We start from the raw sequence: 12,717 nt of genomic DNA, 5'->3' as shown, positions 1-12,717 counted from the left end.
AGGGAAATAGCAAAGATCACCCAGAAATAAAATTAAAAACAGAAAGATAATAGAACCAATAAAATCAGAAGTTGTTTCTTTGAAACAATCATTAAGAATAACAAAACTCTAGCTAGTGACAAAGAAAACAACCAAAAATAGAGAACTAACTGTCATAGTTAGGTTTTGTATCACCTTGACCAGATCAGAATTCTCAGGGGGTTGGTAACTGAGGCCTAGTAATCCCTATGATGTTGTATAACACAATGTATCCCATAATGGGATCTGCTGTGATCAGCTAATCAGATTAAGGTGGAGTACAATCCTCTTACTCAGGTAACAGCACCAATACACCTGAGAGGAAGTTTACTCAGAGTGGGGCCTAATTCATATTTAAGCGGAGGTTGAGGAGACACTTGCTGGCTTTTTTGCGTCTGAGTCCTGTATCTGACTTGTCTGTCTCTTATTCTTTGTACTTGAACCAGCGGCCTGCCATAATGGCTGCCGATCCATAGAGCAATCAGCAACCTGCTATCTGACCTGCCAACCTTGACTTCGTTTCTCTCTCCTGTCACAGCCTGATTTGCTGACCCGAGATTCATCTACTTCTACAGCCTGTGGTATAGAAGCTGAAGCTACTCAAGTCAGGAGAAGCTTCCAGTTTAAAATCTGACTGGCTGACTTAAAGCCACACTGTCCTTACCTACTTCTACAGCTGTATGAGCTCTGTTATGTATGTACACACACACACACACACACACACAGAGATTTATATCAAGAACGTGCTGTGTATGTATATATACACATATAAATGCATGCATATATATAGAACCCCCATAAAGAAACAAAAATTTTCCAAAGCTGTGTACTTAATTTTTTGACAAGACACCTATCACTTTCAAAGTACTTTCCATTATACTTAATACATTTGACAAATCTGCCATTCCTTCCTTGGAAACCCTTTTCAAACTCCTATTTGGGTGGCTGACAGCACTTCCTTAGTTTTTTCTTCATTTCTTCTACATCATCAAATTGCTGGCCTTTCATGCCCCTTTTCATTCGTGGAAATGAAAAGAAGTCGCTCAGAGTGAGGTCAGGTGAGCCAGGTGCATGGGGCGAGAGAGGCATGCTCTTTTAGCTAAAAACTGGTGCACTGAGATGGCTGCATGAGCAGGTACATTATCGTGGTGGCAAAACCCATCCCCCATCTGCCACAAATCAGGCCTTTTTTGTTGCACACTGTTATGCAATCTTTTCAGAACCTCTAAATAGAAAGCTTAGTCAACAGTGTGAGCTGGTGAAACGAACACCAAATGCCCCACAATTTGGCATTTTTGTCTCTTTCAGAAGTTGATGGACATGCAGAACAAGGTTTGTCATCAGTCAACATTTCACCTTTTTTGAAACGAGCAAACCACTTGTACACGAGTTTTTCCCATAGTGCTCTCCGTATAAGCTGTGTGCAACATCACAACAGTGTCTGCCGCATTTTTCCCCAAGGAGGAAACAAATTTCACAGCCACACACTGTTCTCTTAAACCAGCCATCACACAAAAAAAAGAAAGAAAACGAGATTAGAGCAAAACAGCTTTATGAAAAAAATTCACTGTGATCAGAGAGAAGCTTCCCAAGAGATGCTACTGGGTGCACTAACTCAGAACAAGTAGATGCTGTCCTAGCAGGGGGAAAAGCCTACTACGAAAGGTCTGCCCAGAGGAGCTTTTTCCTGTGATGTACTTTTTGTACCCCCTCATACAGGAATACTACTCAGCCTTTAGGAGAAGTCTTAATACATGCTACGTATGCGTGGAACTTGAGGAACTAAGCTGAGCAAAATAAGCCAATTACAGGATAAATACTGTATGACTTCACTTACAAGAAAGAAAAGGCAAATATATAAACACCAAAGTTTACTAGTGGCTACCAGAGGCAGGAAGGAGCGGGGAAGGATTGAATAAAACAATAGAATTGATTACGGGTATGTTGCACACCCAATTATTGTAATTGCTGTCAATGATTTATATAGCTGTAAAAGTAGAATTGGCAAACGTTTTACAAGAAGTATGTTTACAATAACAAGTTAAATAAGAGTAGCTGCTGACCCTGCTTATATTCAATCAAAACTGATATTTGGTTCCTTAGTTTGGAGGTTTAGGGACATGGTTTCATGGAACATCCCAGTAGTTGTTGTTGTTCATTTTGCCTGGTAAAGTGTGCAGAGCTACTGATTTACTTCCCGCTTCACTGAATACCCTCTGGACTCTTTAAAGCTTGCAAGGAGTCATCCAAGGCACGATAATGTAGCTCTATTGACCCAGAGAAACAGAGGGAGAGAAAGAACTGGACGTAGGCGGATATGAAGGGTCTGGCTAATTACCTCTCTAAACAACTGCCTCCCTTTGAGGCCAGAAACTGGGCTGGTGCCTCCCTCTCATTACTGCACAATTTGGTCATGGATTTTATAGAAGAATCCTGTCCTACAACTCAATAAAACAAAACAAAAACCAAGCAGAATTTCAAACTCTCCTAGAGTCTAGTCTTTCTGGAGCCAAGAAGAGGGATAAAGCTCTGGAACCATTGCCCTGAGATAATTTTAAAGACTGAAACCAAAGTATCCCCGAGCACCATCTTAAAATCTCCTTGTAGTGAGCTTCATGAACTTGAGCATGATGCTCTTTTGAGAACGACCTATATGGAATCACATTGCGAACAGTAACTACAAAGATTAAGTAGAAAAGTTCGAGGGGAGTGGGTGTGTATTACTAAGGAAGGAACAACTCAGAAAAGAAGGGTGCTAATGCTCCCACAGCTGGAAGCATGTCATCAGTTTCTCTACATGTAGAGTCTCTCATACATGTAGAAACTGTCATACATGTAGAAACCCAACAGTATATGGTTTGCTGTGTGTCTTCTCAAGAACCACAAAACCATAAACACAATTTAGAAGGAAAAAGCGCAGGCACTGTTACAGACATTGTCTAGGCATCTCCACACACCTTTCAGAATTGAACAAATCCTTGGTTAAATTGTTCAGTTAAAAACTACGGGACCGATTACAAGGATCTACATGTGACCTCCTCCCTGGGGGATGGACAACAGAAAAGTGGGTGAACTTGGGAGACGTCGGACAGGGTAAGATATAACAAAATAATAATTTATAAATTATCAAGGGTTCATGAGGGAGGGGGAGGGGAAGCAGGGAGGGAGGGGGAAAATGAGGACCTGATGCCAGGAGCTTAAGTAGAGATCACATGTTTTGAGAATGATGAGGGCAATGAATATACAGATGTGTTTTACAAAACTGATGTATGTGTGGATTATGATAAGAGTTGTATGAGCCCCTAATAAAGCGATTTAAAAAACTATGGGACCATAGTTCTGTGGGACAAACTTAGTCAATTGACATACATAGTTCTTGAAGTTAATTGTCTCCCTCCTAGTTTGGTGAGTAGCACCTGTCCTTTAAAAGCTTCCAAGAATCCAACTCAGACACCAGAGAATTAAAGAAACCAAAGACTCAAAGAAGAAACTAGTCCACAGTCTAATTGTCCACAGGAACCATCACTTCATTTATCCTGAGCTCAGAACTAAATGATGCCTTATACTGACCTACCGTTCCATCCAAGTAGATGTCATATAAAACGGGAGAAAAAGGAAGAACAAAATTCAAATTCCTTTATTGGACTGATCGCCTAAAGGAACTCCATTTGACCTTGAAGCAGAAGTCACTCCTGGAGGCCACGTTTCATCAATCAATACATTCTCTAATAACAAACAATCTCACCCCTGAGTGCTGAGCTCCCGTACGTAATCAACCAAATGATAAACATTTACCCTAAAGCAAAAATCAGATGGTAGGAAGATGCAAGGAAGTTCAATTAATTGAAAAAGAACAAACAGAATAGAAATAACAAAAATGTTGATATTTTGTGAAAAATATAACCAATGTTATGGAACAATTTGCATTAAAAATATTAACTGGGAACCTAATTTACTTTGTAAACTTTCACATAAACCCAATAAAGTATTATTTCACTAAACAAATTTCAAAGAAATCTGAGAGGTTCAGATTATTTCCACATTAATACATGGACACACAATAAGAACCAATTTCAGAACAATAAACCAATGCAATTGATAGGCCCCTGTGTACTCTTTCCCGATTTGAGGTGTGGGGCCTGAGGAGTGGGGAGAGACAGCCTGGTGCTTTGGTAAAGGAGTGGCACCTGGTGGGGAATAAGCTGCCGACCGCGGAGGTGCAGAAGCAGAGTGGCATGACATTTAACACAGGTAGTAGACACCGTTTGCCATCCCACAAGAATAACAGCTCCACTACAAACAGAAAAGGTGAATTTCTCCCTTTTTTGTTTCCATATCTTACACCATCCACTGTATCCCCTTCACCCGCATTTCCATTATTTTCCCCCATCCGAGGTGGGGTGGAAACATCCATCGTTGCTATCAGTTCCCCTCAAAAATTTCTTGAGAATACAAAATCATTTGGATAAAAATATTCTGGTAACTTTTTGGGATACGAATATATTTTCAGATAACAATCATATACTTTGTCAGGGAATTACATAACTGAGTTTTATAATCCCTATTTTTAGACAAGTATGCAAATTATAAGTAAAACCTATGAGTTATTGACTGAAGGAAATGATTTTCAGTATAAATCAGAGAATCAAAATCATCTAGACATAACCCCTTACTTTAGGGAGCTTTAATATGGTGATATAATCTATCCACTGACATAGTTTAATATAGACTATTAATGTTCACAGTGCACCTGAGGCAGGAGTTCTCAGTTCACAGGACAACCACAAGTCCTAGTTAACTGACCTCTGACCCAAATGATTCAGATTCACTGCTCAGGATTGAGTTAACAATCTGCATTCTTATGAAGCACACTAAATTGTTCTAGTGTAGGTGGTCTCTTGATAGGCTTGAGAACCAATGGGAAGCACAGAAAACTGTCCCCGGAGCTGGTGCTGTCAAGCAAGCACTGGGCTGCTAACCACAAGGTCAACTCCGTGTGGCTGCCTCACTCCGCCTCCACAGGGGGCCCATATGGTCATTCTGTCTTTAAGACCATAGGCTCTCACCAATACTCAGCAAGCCTAGCCCCCTCGTGCTAGGTCATGAACTTTAGACCAGTCAACCCGTTCTCTTCTCCCCTTTTTCCTGTAAACCGAGTCCACAGGTGTCAGTGGTCAAACTCAACCCGTCTCTTTATTGCTGCCTTTCTCCCACTTCCACTCAACTAGTAGATTCAGCTGGTCCCCTAGCAAGCCTTTCGGCCTTCTCTCAGGCTCCCTTTAACATTCTGTCCCAGAGAGGAGTTTTCTTCATGGCTCCAGATTTTATCCAGCTTCTAACAAAAACCATTGGTTCCTGAATCCTCCAAAGCACTGGGTGGGGCATATATTTTCAAAGTTTTCTTTACAGGCATGGGCTAAATCTACCTAAAGATCAAATTTTAATGGCTCAAATCAAGTGGACTTACAAACTTTCTATTTTCATACTTCCCATATTTTCCCCAGAAAACAACCGAGTAAAGGGTGGCTTTGTCTGGCCTCTGGCTAGACAAGGAAGAAGAACTACCATGAGGGAGAGGTCAAACATCTACTCTCTATCTTAGGATTTGTTTCTCCAGTACCCCACTCCCAAGGTACCATTATGTGTTAATCTGGGCACATTAGAGAAACAAATCCAGAGAGAGGGGGAGTTTTATATAAAGGATATAAGAGAGAGTTTTATATAAAGGGTAAGTGCACATCAAGAAAACAATCCCAACTCAGTGCTGCCCAAGCCTGTAAGTTCAACATTAACCCATATGTCCAACAACAATCCACAAAGTCCTCCTCGATTTCACAAAACACACCTATGTGGCCGACTGCAGGAGGAAAGTTGAATCAGTGAGCGTGTAAGCATCTCAGCGCTGGCAGGGGTCACCACGCGGCTGCTCCAGCACCCAGGGCTGCATCGGGGTAGGTCCATACGGCTTCTCCTCAGCAATATCTTGAAGGAAGTGAGCCCGGCTAGGTGAACAGGGAGCTAGTTAAGGCAGCTGCACCCTGCTCCAACCATCAGAAAGCAAGAGACCCGAGAACTAGAAACGCCAGGCTCACGGAACTATTTATCCCTCTGCTCTTCAATTAACCGCACATGTGTTAATCAGCCAGGTCGGCACAATAAATGTTAACTATCTCAGGCACCATAAGTTGGTGATGACGAGGGGCAATTAACAACAACAACATGACAGACACTGTTCTAGGTCCTTGGATGAAACAGTAGACCGAACAAAGAGCTTCGATTTCAGTGGGAAAAGACAAGTAGACTAATTTCAAATGTTGATGAGAATTCTGAAGAAGACAGCCTAAGAGGATTGATGGCGGACCAGGTGAAAATCATCTGAGCTGAGGCCTGAATGTTGGAGGCAAGATCTCGGGGAAGGACATTTCAGGATGCAGCAAACTAAAAGAGGCTCAGAAATTAGTTGCCTTCCTTCCCAGTGAGAGCTGGAAGGAGTCTAAGCACTTTGAAGTAGCTGGCCTCCCTGAGGGCCTTGATCAATAGAATACAGCAGAGTTGACACAGTGCCCGTATCCAGTCTGTAAGAAACTGGCTGCTTCCACTTCCTGACTCTGAAGAGTCCTCACTCAGAACTTTTAACTGCCAGGTAAGAAGCCTGTGTGCCCTGCTGCAGAGCCCATGTGGAGAAGCCTTGAGAACACACAGACAGGGAGAGGCGCCCAGCTGAGCCCAACCTTCTCATCATCTTTGGCAATGAGGAACATTTAGCAAAACCGTCGTAGACCCTCCAGACTAGCTGTCAAGTGCATACCAGCATGTGACCCTAGTCAATGCCATTTGGAACAAAAGATGTATAGTTGAGTTCTGCCTGACTTAGTCTTCCAGGGCTGTGATAACAAGATAGCACAGAAATGTATTCCTCACAGTTCTGGAGGCTAAAAGTACAATTCAGAGTGTCTGCCATGCTGTCTCCTGAGACGTTTGAGAGAAGAGTTGTTTCCTGTGTCTCCCTTAGTTCCTGGTGACTCTGAGCAACCATCGGCATCCCTTGGCTTTAGAAGGATGTGCCATGCTGTCCTCACGCGGAGTGTGACTTTCTGTTCGTCCTCTTCTTTTTATAAGATGCTCATCATGAAGCAAATCCCACCCAACTTTGATAGGATCTCATTTGACTTAGCTGTTTAGCCAAAGAAACCCCCACTTTCAAAACAGGATCACAATCACGGGCTCAGGGACTTCGACTTCAACATATCTTTAGGGAGAACACAAGCAATCCATCACACTGACCTACAACACTGACGGATGGTAAAAGGGTTGCTGTTTGAAGCCATTCAATGTTAAGGCATTGAATGATGTGCAACCATGGAATACTAGAAAACAGTCCAAGAAAAGGATCGGTGCAAAATGAGATAGGAAATGAGTGTAGAGTGTTCAAGAGACCAAAATTGGGTCATCATTAAAAGCTGGTGCTTTGATAAATGAGCAGAGAAGAGAGGAGATGAACGAAGAGAGTTGAGTAAGGGTCTGTTGTGTGGTGCTGGGGGGCCCATGCAGAGAATGGCCAGTGAAACCTTCTAAATTGATAGTGGATATTATCTGAACTTTGAAAGGTCTTCCAGCAGCCGTGTGGCAAACGCACTGTCATGGGGCAAGAGTGGAAAAGGAACAACCAAGTAAGAGACTGTTGCAATCGGTGGTTTTTCCTGATTGGGAATTTAGCCTACTAGGAGAAACTTACCTTGCACCACTGTCATTAACTTCCTGTCTTTTGTTCCAGTTCCCGTAACTGGACCTCCTGCTTGTCTCCTTGCTTACCCCTAACTGTGCTTCTTGGTCTCAGCAATTTTCTCTCCACCTTGTGCCCCAGTGTCCTGTGTTATCAGGAGCAGGAAGAAGGAAAGTTTCCGCCTCATTTCTGCTGCTCGTCGTATGTGGACAAGCTCCACTTTAGGGACGTGGGTAACTTCTTTGGGGATAATATACCTCTGAACCTACCTACCTCAGCTCTCTGTCAGTTCTTGGGAGCCCCCTGCCTGAAGACAATAGGATTTCTGCTCCACTTTCTTACTTACACCAAACTGTCCCTCTCCCCCTGGAAGAGGCCGATGGTGGCCCAGGACTGCTATGACTACGGGGTACACCTGCCTTATTCTAGGTTTCACTATTAGAAAGCTTCATCTGCAGAGCGAAGGCTTATTCTTCTATCTCTATTAAACTATATTTTAAACTATCTGCCTGATTTCTATCTGTCTCACAAGGAAATTCAAGCTCAGGTGGTAAATAAGGAATTAGTTTGGGGCTTCACATCCATAACAACTGAAATTTAGTGTCAATAATCTGCCTGTCAGTCTAGTTCTTCTAAGGGCTTTTGCTTTGCTCATAGGTCTTTCCAGACCTCTCTGTTGGTGGTCCATGTGGATTTTCACATATGGCCTTTTCCTTGACTTTTCCTTTGTCATATGACAGCATCTCTGAGTGGACTTCCCTAGGTGGCCTAATTCTGAAACTAGGAATTGGCCTTCCATTCACATCCTTCCTTCCATTACCTTTAGTCTGTCCCCTCCTGGGCTGAAGTAAGTGTTTTCAATCTACATGGCTAAGTCCCTCCCACTGACCAGCCCCAGAGGCTATTGAGCTATGAACGGCCTTCCTTGGAATGCAGAAAGAAAGAGCAACATGGCATGGTGCTTTCTAGAGTCCTACTTGGTCTCAACCATGCATCCTTTATCTGGTTCTAGTTTCTCAGCCTCTCTGTGCTTCTGTTTCCTCACATACCAAATGAGGGTAGAGGCAACAGCGCCTACCTCAGGTTTACATGGGAATGAAAATAATACCTAAACAACACTCAGCACAGTACCTCGCATATAATTGAAAGCTCGATAAATATTAGGTAACATTGGACAGGCCCTGTCCTCATGCACTTTCAGAGTTGAATTTGAATGTGGGTGGAAAGCGGTAGCAGGAGAGCAAGGAGGTCAAGAACTCCTCAAGAAGAAAGCCCATTTGTAGGCCACTGGACATCCCCTTACAGAAGGATCTTGGGGAGGAGATGAGCCAGTCAGGGTGTCGTGTAGCAATGATGGAACATACAACTTTCCTCTAGTTCCTAAATGCTTCCTCCCTCTTCCTCCCACTATCATGATCCCAATTCTGCCTTACAAATCTGGCTAGACCAGAGGATGTACACTGGCACAGATAGGAACTGGAAACACAGGGAATCCAGGGCAGATGATCCCTTCAGGACCAGTGGTGTGAGTGGCGATACTGGGAGAGTGGAGGGAGGGTGGGGTGGAAAGGAGGAACCGATTACAAGCATCTACATATAACCTCCTTCCTGGGGGATGGACAACAGGAAATTAGGTGAAGGGAGGTGTTGGACAGGGCAAGATATGACAAAATAATAATTTCTAAATTATCAAGGGTTCATGAAGGAGAGAGGGGAAAAAATGAGGAGCTGATGCCAGGGGCTTAGGTGGAGGGCAGATTTTAAACCAGAATGAATACATTTTTCTTTGTCTTGCTCATTAAAAACTTTTCCCCAGAGGTGAGGTGCTGTTTTCACAGACCTGCTTGGAAGCACAATGCAGCTGTTCTATGTGTGCCCCTAATTCCAGGCGCAACTCAGAAAGGCTTTCCTCCGGCATGTCTTTGATGACCGCTTCTATTTCAGCTCGAGCTTCAGGGGCTCCTGTGCACCTTGGCACACCCAGGGCACTGTCTCTCAACATCCCTCATGGCTGTCTTCTCCTTGACACGTTTCAAGAACGTCTCAGTTTTTTCGATTATGCGTTGTTTTGGCTCCCTCCTTCACAGCTCCAATTTTAATTTTGCAACTGTTATAATTATCTTTCTTCTGCTAAACTGTCACTGAAGACAGTGAACAGAAAACTCGGCTCAACTCAATGGAGACAATAAGGATAGCTATCATATCACATCAGCAAGGATTTCTCAGGGGCTATTAGCACAAGGTGTAAGGCCACTGACCCAACCTCCGCCATCTAAAAGAGTGATTCTCGACCTTCCTAATGCTGCGGCCCTTTCCTAGTTCCTCCTGTTGTGGTGACCCCGCAACCATACAATTATTTTCATTGCTACTTCATCACAACCCACAGGTTGAGAGCCGCTGCTCAAAAACTGGGTCATCTACTCTGTCTTTGCTGGGCGTTGGATTTATTTCCCATCTTCCCCTCCATCCTTTTTGATTGAATTAGTCATGGAAATACATGAAAAAATATAAGCTGGGGTCTTGTCACTAGGGTTCTGACTGTCTCCATACTCTAGCGAAGGTATTTCACTTTTGGAGACTGCTAGTACTTTCCAGGGAGCAATGTAGTTCTCCCCACCTGCACTCGTTCAGGAGCCCCGGCCGCATACTGGTTACACCCTGGGCTGCTAGCCGTATGGTCGATAGTTCAAAACCACCAATGGCCCCAGGGCAGAAAGGCAGTGCTTCCTTCTCCTGCTCCCCGGAGCTAGCATGGACTTGATGGCAGTGAGGTTGGGTGTTCTGCTCTCCCCGCATGCACCCACTCTCTGTCCCTGTCCCCGTCCCTGTCCCCGTCCCTGTCCCTCACACGTGCACATCTCTGGGAGCTGCAGCCATTCCGTAGATGAGGGTGCTTCAGGACGTTCACAGACACACGAAATTGAAAGAACAAAGAAATTGTCCACCAACTCTTGGAAGGCTGCTCATATGTACAAATAGCAGGTGAAAGGTGAGGGGATGGAATAAATGGTGGGTGCCCTGCAGTGGTGACACAGAGTAGCTGTCCCTGGGAAGGCACAACCATAAAGCTTAAAACATTTCTGGGTTGAGGGACCAAGCTTAGAAGCTCCTGGAAAACATACAGGAGGAGACAGCCATGAGGAATAATGAGCAGGAAAGACAGGGGTGATGGCTTGTCAAGCTTTACCAGGCTTCTAAAGAGCTGGAACTGAAATAGAAGTCGCCAGCGAAGACAAACCCGAGGAAAGACAGTTTCACTATCCTTTTGGTTGATTCAAATCTTGAGCTTTTAATCCAGGGGAAGGACTTGGAGCAGCAGTTCTCAACCTGTGGGTCGTGACCCCTTTGGGGGTCAAACAACCCTTTCACAGAGGTCGCTCAAGACCATCAGAAAACACATGGTTATAGGAACTGAGACACAGCTCCTCTGTCTCCAGGCAGGTCCGCCCACATAGACTGTTACCCATGCTACACCATGCTTCACGACAAAGTTTCATTTAATTGTTATTAGAAATAAATATTTCACAATCTATAATTACATATTGTTTTGTGATTATCACTATGCTTTAATTATATTCAATTTTTACCCATGAAAATACATCCTGCATATCAGATATTTACATTATGATTCATAAGAGAAGAAAAATAAGTGATGAAGTAGCAACGAAAATAATGTTGTGGTTGGAGATCACCGCAACATGAGGACCTGTATTAAAGGGTCGCGGCATGAGGAAGGCTGAGAACCACTACCTCAGAGGCATTCCACTGAATTCCAACCTGGCCTCGCACTGAGCACGTTGCTTACATATTCAGTGTAAGTCCAGTGGTCTTACTTGGAGCAGAAATTTCTGACAAATCCAGACGATTTACTAACTGCCAGTACCAGTTTATGGTATGCTACAGGCGGAATCAACAGGGATCAAAAGTAGAGTAACTGCCTGTGTCGTTTTTAATTTTCTCGGGTTCCATTTGAGTAAAAGGCTTGTAAGTTACCCGGGGACCAAATGCCCCTGGTGCCTCTACTAGGGGTAGAATGTTCAGGGAGGGTTCAGGGCTGGGACAATAGTGACCTGAAGTCCAGGATCCCTTAGGGCAGGGGTCCTCAAATTGTTTACACAGGGGGCCAGTTCATTGTCTCTCCGACCGTTGGAGGGCCAGACTATGGTTTTCAAAAAACCTATGGTCAAATTCCTATGCACACTGCACGAGTCGGCTGCTAAGCAGGACAGGCAGTGGCAGCAAAAACACCCCGAGGGTGGGATAAATGGCATCGCGCCACATGTGCCCCATGGACCACAGTTTGAGGACGCCTGCCTTAGGGGTTCCTGGGTGCACTGGGGATGAAGGTCACCTACTGCTCCTCGAGAGGAGATATGCTCTAAGTCCTGGCATCTCCGCCCACTTTCCCGGCACTCTACCGAACTGTTCCCGGTGAATCACGGTTGGAAGGGAAAGCGTACCATTCTCTGCCCACCATTCTCCTTTCTCAAAATGATACTGTGGCCAAATAGAGTTGCAAAGTGAATCTATCAGCTTTTGTTTGCCCAGCCTCTCTGTATCAACTCTATCCCAATTGCACACGATTCATGCAAGGGGGCAATTCCTGAGCATCAAGCTGCTAAGTCCCATCTAGAAAGCACAAAACAAGGAGGCGATTGACAGCTTGCTGCCTCCAGGTTAATAACCCCTACTTGAGAGCGCACCCCTGGGTTGCCCTGAATCTCATGCCTCAGCCCGAGGGAAGGGGTCAAGGACTAGTCGCCGAGGGCGACGTTTAGGTCCAACCATTTTTCTGGACAACAGGCTAGGAGGACCACTGCTTGGGATGGCCCCAAGGCCCTCCAAGACGCCTGCTGGCGGGGCTGATGCTCAAATCTCTGAAGGGAAGGGACACGTGGCAGCTGAGGGAACCTTAAGGGAAATTGGAATTTCTGGCTGGAACATCATGGCAGAGGAGCTGTGTATTAAGTAAGAGC

The sequence above is a fragment of the Tenrec ecaudatus genome, chromosome 6 (genome assembly GCF_050624435.1).
Source record: "Tenrec ecaudatus isolate mTenEca1 chromosome 6, mTenEca1.hap1, whole genome shotgun sequence".
NCBI lineage: Eukaryota > Metazoa > Chordata > Mammalia > Afrosoricida > Tenrecidae > Tenrec > Tenrec ecaudatus.
Note: the sequence above shows the minus strand (reverse complement) of the source record.